The sequence below is a fragment of the Ochlerotatus camptorhynchus genome, unplaced genomic scaffold (assembly GCF_037179485.1).
Source record: "Ochlerotatus camptorhynchus isolate MF236.1 unplaced genomic scaffold, CSIRO-AGI_Acam_v1.1 ptg000033l, whole genome shotgun sequence".
NCBI lineage: Eukaryota > Metazoa > Arthropoda > Insecta > Diptera > Culicidae > Ochlerotatus > Ochlerotatus camptorhynchus.
In genome coordinates, this window is record NW_027040524.1 from 228,965 (window position 1) to 237,173 (window position 8,209).

Below are 8,209 nucleotides of genomic sequence, written 5' to 3' on the forward strand. Positions count from 1 at the left end.
AGCGGTGAGATTTCGCATTGAATCGTTAAATTTATCGATTTCGATAGTGGCTTGTGTGTGTGTGTGTGTGAGTGAGTGAGTGAGCAGTTTAGCAAGTTTTTTTTTCGTTTGAACCAGCCACGGGATGATGATAATGAACATAATATTCAAGTTACACAACCAAACCAGGGTGGGAGAAGTTTTAAAAGATGTGGGATACTTTCTCGTTGGGACGTTGGATGACAGTCGAAAGTGAAACCGAAGGTGAGGAAGTGAATTGGCGAATTGGAATGGCTGCGATAAGATCCGTGTGGTGTAGATTTTTAAATTGATGCGTCATGATGTCATTGAAGGGAGGGGTTTCCGATCTAGCGCATCTGGATGATTTGACCGTTGGGGGTGAAGTTGAAGTTATCTGGACTTGACTTGTCAGTTGAGGATGTCGTTTTTTTTGGAGTAAAGGTGATGAAGGTCATCAAATCGATCTAAGGTCGTTTTTTGCCTTTTTATGGCTGATTTAGCAGTTGAGCAGTTCCACGCTAATTGACGAATAGATTAGACGTCTCATCGTTCTCAGATTTGCATAAAACATTGCATAATTATTTGCTAAGGGCAATCATTCACATTTGACATGGTGACCAGCGAATTCCGATCCGGGTTTTCCCGGAATTTCGTAAATTGTCCCGTTTGTGATATACATATAAATTAAACATCAAACAGAATACGAAAGAACCGAAGAGATAACTTGGTTAAATAGGTCACTACTAAGACAGCAGCACGTTTCCTGGATCTTGAATTTAGTTCTGCGACACGTTCGAAGTCTCCACAATTATTCTATGAAGCGTTTTCTTTAGAAGCATTTCGCTACACAGAGTTCTTTTCAGAATTCTTCTAAAATAAATGTTACGTTACCTCTGGGAGTCCATTTATCTTTATTTGTAGTAGTGAGTGTTGGGAAGACATCATTGAATCAAATCTCACCAATGCCAAAGATCACACTCGATTTTCGTAGGCAACAATCAACAAGCAAGCAATTGCGGATTATATGACAAACAATGATATCGTAGCTACGAATATCAAACCATTAAAACTCATCCGCAGTGATGACACCTTTTTTTTAATTCTAATCTGATCTAATTTTCTTCGCAAAATGTCTGGCTGACAAAAAAAAATTGTTTGATTTCTTTATGATGCCCTCAGTGCGAATTTTCTTAAATCTCCATTGAGTACATTCATAGTTCAGAAGGAGTTTGTACAATGTTTCTAATCTTGGAAAATTACTAAAGTTTGCTTTCTGAACATTTTTTTAAATTTCGGAGTCCTACAATCTTGATTCTTTAAAGTGATTTGTCTCTTTTCTACAAGTCTGAAAATATAAAACATTATGTTCCAGTAGGGAGAGACTGTTCCGGCTGAACATTTCCTGGGTTTGCTAAAATGGCTTGTTTACCAATTTGACCAAAAATATCGTTAATTAACCATCGTCACTATCACCATGTGACATGGTTACTCAAACAAAAAGAAAGTTAAAACGAGAAATTAGAACACCTGAGCATCAGAAATCCATTCAAAAGATTCCAAGTCCTTTTCAAAGAAAATACAATAATATTTTTTTTAGTGAAAAATAGATTTGGTCAAAGATTGAGTTAAACTGCACAAAAGGAAAACATGAATATTTATCAGAATACATAAATATAAGTAATAATTGAAAATATATTCCATTTAAATCAAAAATCTGTAATCTGTACATACAGTTATCTGCATCAAAATATTAAAAAAAAAAGTTTGATTACAGATAAATCTATATATCTGGCATCACTACTCATCAGCTACAATTCTAACCAAACCGTGGTGAGTTTGAGTTTCTTGATTTTTGCTTTACATCTGAATTGACTTCTTGATGCAAGATCTCACTAACACAACCTTGCTAGTGTATTCGTGTAAACTCGATTTGTTTATTATTTTCAACCACGAAATCAGCTGTCAAAGTGTTCGACTTGACAGCGGTTTGTTTTTTTATTTTCAACCAGTAAAACGCATGTATTAGTGAAACTGCTCACTAATACTAACGGTGGTAGAGAACTCTATGCGTCCCGAAACTACCGTCACTGCTGGCAGCAGTAGCTTTGTACTTGCCATCGGTGAAGAGTAAAGAGAGATAGAAAACTATGCTGTATCGGTCTAAGAAAACGATTTGCAATGGAATAATTTTTGTTTCGAGTCAACTCTCAGTTTCATTTTTACATGTTATGAATAGTCTCGCAATATCAAAGGAGCATTATCATCAATATCAAAGCACGATATTTTGTTCCAATATAACGCGTGATATTGAGAGCATATTAGAGTGTAAAAATATCATTTGATTGATGATTTTGCCTTCACTCATAGCAGTCCAGAAACTCTAAGCAGAATACTACATCAAATTCATGAAATTCATCCTGAGATTATTTAAACCTTTTTCATAAAAATCACTGAAAATTCATGTTTTTTTTATTCGTTTGAATTCTTCGTACAAATTTCATGCAATCCACCTCAACAATTGAAAACTGCCTATCAGCTTTTGCGAACAAAACATTTAATGCCCTTGTTGCACCTTCACAGCTCGGCACGGTCAGTGTTGATTTTGTTTCGCTCGCAACTATTTTTGCAAAAAAATAAGTGTTTTCGACCGAAATTGATATCAAAAGTGTACCAAAAGTGCTTCTGAACGTGTTTGGGTGTGGTAAAATTCGTGCATTCCCAGTTGATTTTCAGTGGAAATTTCGTATCATAAAACTGCTAACCGATTCCTTTTTTTGTCGTTCGACGATGACGACGGGTTTGGTTTCGCGAGAGTGACGTATATTGGATCCGTTTCTTTGCACGGGTGTGTTTTTGAAACCAGCGGTGTGTAAGTGTGCTTGTGATTTTGATTGTCTCCCGGGAGGCCGGTTCACCGTGTGCGGATGTCACGCTTTCGGCGTGTAGTTCTATCGACAGTCTCGTCACCGTGTGCAAGTTAGAACACGGTCCGGTTGGCAGATTAGCTGGAGAAAGTGCTGATAATGTGTCCGTCGCGAGTTTTGGTGGTGCTTCGGTAGCCGACGTTCATCAGCGAGTTTACGGCTTGCAAAAGTGCTCATCTGCTGGTCTCTCGCCAGTGTCGGAGATTGTGAGCAAGCTGAAGGATGCCTCGCTGGATAATTTAAGGGCTATAGAGCAACCGTTTTTGCTTAATGAGTAGAAGATCATGGATTAAAACACAAGCCTCATTACATTACTGAGTTGATCTATCATCCATGTCACCATTGTAGAAAAATGTTAATAACAGAAATTGGAGAAACGGCTCGCTGTTGATAATTATGTTCGGGATAGTAATGATTAGTTTTTCTCTGCCTGAAAACGTGGTCTCTGGTCCTTTTATATTAAAGAGATGTATGGTCAAATCGCTTGTTTATCGTGTATTGCTTACTGAGCAGAACATCATGAGTCTAATCCCCGGCCCATCCACATTCAAGATTCGTGAATCGTTTTATTTGATACTATGACTACATTATAATAACAGCAACTCTATGATTAAAAAATAGCTCGTTTGCTTGGTGGCAAACGTTTTTGCTTACTAATCAGAAGACCGTGGGTTCAATCCCAAACTCTTGCGCGTAATATGATCGTTAGGACATCAATTCAGCTATCGTTTACCAAACCGAAACCTGCTGCAAACCTTAACCTCTCACCCAATATCCCAGTGATTTCTCGTGGAAGTGCAGAGGTGTTCTCGGCTTCCATCAACGCGAGTGTCACGTATTACCTAGTTTGAGATCACCAGTTTTTACACATTGAGGATAATTGCTAGTCCCAAGCATCGTCTTTTGGTTCTCTGTGTAATTACAGCATATCTAGCAATAACAGAGTAGCAACCGTGGGTGGTCAATCATGCTCATGCTCAAAACATTTAATGCTCTTGTTTTAGCCTTAACTAAACCATTTTTCGCGTCGCGGTGTAGCTTCGCCTTCGACTAATGAGGCCGAATCCCCCGACTGCAAAATCAATGACCCCTCACACACGGGCATTTTTTAAGAATAGTTCGGTTCGTGTCTGCTACCGCACCGTAGTGGTATTCAGTTCTACTTGGCTCTACCAATCGCGTTGCACGTATCCTCGCATGGGTAAATAAAATGATGAACTTCCAGTGCGTGTTAAAACCCTTGGTCTTCATACGAACTTAAGCTCGACTATGCAAATCAAAAACAGCATCAAGTAAGGGAAAACCCAACTAACAATTATAGCTGCAAATTAGATTGTATAGGCAAAAATAGGCTTATACAAAGTTGGGAGGAAATGCTATACTAATATCAACATGAAGCTTTAGAAAGTTTTTTTTTTAAGACCGTGCATTTCGTAAGTTATTTCTCCGTGATTGATCAGAACTAATGCACTTGTACAGAGAACCACGTAGATGGTGCATGGGGTTAGCTTCTCATCTTCAATATACACGCACACTTATTCAATCTATTTATAGCAATCACAGCGCCGGCCACGTCCTCACGGTCTTTTGGGGAGGGAAGGATGATTAGTTCAACGTCCGTTGCTACTAGAGACCGAATACACCTCTGCATCTCCACGGCTTTCACGGGGAAGATAGTTGTGTTATTTTTAGATCAGGATTTAACTGTGGTAAGTGATGCGATCGGTTGGTTAAAGCAGAATTCGTTTTCATTTAAATCTAGTGGGGATAGAATAAGGCAAAGTGAAAAATTGCAAGGAAGGGGACGGGCCTGGGATTGAACTATCGACCTTCTGCTCAGTAAGCAGAAACAGTAACCGCTGAGCTATCAAGCCTCGATTGATAGTTCCGCTAGAGTACGGCACTGTGAAAATTGTACAGATGTTAAAATTGAGCGAAGGGCCATTAATGGCTCACTTGGTTGTTGATCTACACCTAACACGCTTTGTTGTTCTTCAGTCGACCGATTTCTTCCTCAACTTCTTGAAGATCAGGGTCCGGTAGCCTGTCGTCTTCTGCGCGTGCTCCAAGGTCTGTTGCCGTCCCACCTCCGTTTTCTGCTGCATCACCGTTGAGGTGCTCGTCATAGTACTGCTTCCACCTCTCAATTTTATGGAGTGATCATTTTACGGATGTTGTTGATCTTCCGGACGGCGGTCCCATGGCTATCTAGGTACATGTCTATTTCAGGACCACAAATTCATTTTTATATCACATCACTGACCACTTTTACGGGTTTTTCGGATCTTCCGCAGGACGGTCCGATGGCCATCTGAGTCTATGTTTATGTTACGATCCCAAATTCATTCTAATATCATAGTTCCTAATGTTTTCAAGAAAACCACAGAGCTCATTGATCAGTTTCATGAATTTTCTACTTTCACGGATTTTCCGGATCTTCCACAAGACAGTCTCATGGCCATCAAGGTCCATGTTTATGTCACGACCCCAAATTTATTCTATCTTCTTAGTTCTTCGTGTATTTTCAAAAAATGCGGAGTTCTAGGATCAGTTTTATGGATTGACCACTTTTACCGATGTTCGGATCTTCCGGAGGACGGTCCCATAGACATCCAGGTTCATTTTTATGTCACAACCAGGGCTGGCAAATGTCATTTCCATTGAAAGATCTCACGTGATATTTACAGAGATACTTCTGTCACTATCTTTGGATGAGAAAACAACGATAGAGATTTTCTTCAAAATCTCATCAAATTTTTCGTCATGACAGAACGTGACAGTGTTGTGATCATCGTAATTACTAGTTCATTTAATGCTATTAAAGTTATTTGAGGAAATCTTAATAATACAGTCACTCTACCGATCACATACGATTGTTTGCTTAAATGCATCTAAATTACCTAGAAATGTTGATGTCAAAACCGTATAAGAATTATTCTCATGAATGCTTGATCATTGAACAATGACAAGAAAGCTAATGGTAAGTAGTTTCGTCTCGTGATAGTGAGAAGACCTGTTTTCTCATCGTCATATGACGGCCGTTATATTTACCAGCGCTGGTCACAATCCCAAATTCTTTCTATCAGCTCCTAACGTTAAAAAGAACGTGTAGCTCTATGATCAGTTTCATGAATTGCCACTGTTACGGATGTTCCGGATCTTCTGGTGCACCATTTTATGGTGACCAGGATCCATTTTACGGTAACAACTCTGCATTCATTATGATAAGACATCTATGAGTGGTTTCGGAAAATCCGTGGAGCACTAAGATCTGTTTCGTGAATTTACCGCTTTTACGGATTTGACAGATGTTCCGAAGGACTATTCTTTGGTACAAAGAACGTAAATATTTACCTTTTTTGACAACACCCAGATAATCATGACGTTTGATTATTGAAAACAATATAAATGAAGAAAAGAGACCAACTGCTCTCATGATTACCGGAGATTTTTCAAATAATGTAAATATTTACATCGATTGTATCGAAGAATTACGTGGTCCAAATAACAGTCACAACTCCGAATTCATACTGATAAGACGTCTATAATAGATTTCGAAAAAAAAAAATCATGGAGTTCTAGGATCAGTTTCATGACTTGGGTTGTTTAGGGTTATTCTTCACAGCACACAGCGTAAATATTTACGATTTTTTATAAAAAAAATCAGGTAATCATGACAGATCCTGACGCAGTAGGTCTTTTTTCTCATGCGCGTTGTTTTCAAAGATCAAAATGTCACGATTACTTTACCAATCATGTAAATGTTTGCACGTCGTTTATTGAAGAATTAAGGTTAATATGTATTCGTTAGCTGCATTAAAAATGGAACCGAAATCCAAAATTTTATCAGTTTTGGTACACTGGAACTATTTTAAATAAGTACGATTACATTAGCAAAAATCATCATCTAAGCGCCCCTTGGTGGAACTTTGTATAGGAGCGAGCTGTCAACGAGCATGAGCATGATTGACTGCCCTCGGTTGCTACTCTGTTATTGCCAGACCAGCTGTAATTACACAGATAACCAATAGACGATGATTGGGACTAGAAATCATCCTCAATGTGTAAAAACTGGTGATCTCGAATTAGGCAATACCAGTGCCAGCCACGCCTGAACGCAGGTCAAGAAAGGAATGGGTAGGAATGTGTTGACGTGACACTCGCTTTGATGGAAGCCGAGGAGTCCTCTGCACTTCCACGAGGAATTACGGGGATGTTGGGTAAAAGGGGTTGGGTTTGCAGCAGGGTTCGTTTTGGTAAACGATAAGCTGAATTGATGTCCTAACGATCGTATAACGCGAAGGAGCTTTAAGCAAAAACTTTTGCCACTAGACAGACGAGCTCCTTTTTAATCATTGACGAATCTTGAATGTGGATGCGCTTGAGATTAGACTCATGATGTTCTGCTCAGTAAGCAAAAACGGTTGCTCTCAGGCCACCGAGCCTCTCATATCACATTATAGCGTTACTCAAGTTTTTATAATTGAATAGCCGGCACCGACGACAACGAAAAGTTTTACAAATTACACAATAAACAAGCGATCTTACTATGCATTTTTAATATGAAAGGATCTGGGACCGCGTTTTTCTCCTCAGTAAGCAAGCCACTGCAACCGACGATATTTGAAATCCTAAAACTAAAAGCTACGAAAGAGTACGTAGGCCTTCATTAAGATCCACTTTCACGCGACGTTCAATGTTTCGATTTTCTCTTTACGCATGGTTCAGACAATCATAACAAGCTATGACCAACGTGACGATTGTTTAAGACCTGATTAAACAAGCTATTCCAATGAAATTACGTTCTCAAATTTCACTTGGAATGTAATGAACAACAGAAATACGCGATAATTCATATTTTCAGCGGTTGATGTTTAATTTTAAATATAGTAACGGTACTGCCTACGACTACGACGGCGATTACGTCAGCGACTACGACGGTGCCTACGACACCGACAACAGAGAATTTGTAACTTACCATTTGTCTAGGATAAACACCTTTTCCCGGCACCTCCACTAGTTCTTTATGTCGATAGGAGCGAGCTGTTAACGAATAGATTTAGTGTCAACGATCAAGAATTTAAATATTGATTGAAAAATCGAGATGAATGTCTACGGGATCGATAAAAATATCGTTGTGCTGAGAAAACGAAGCTCTATCAGATAATGTATAAAATCGGCATATTTTTCGAAGTTAAACAACCCGATTTACCACTTTTTCGGATGTTCCGGATTTTCTGGATGACCAGACCTGTAACTTTCCGGATGCAAAGTTTTCCCAAAAT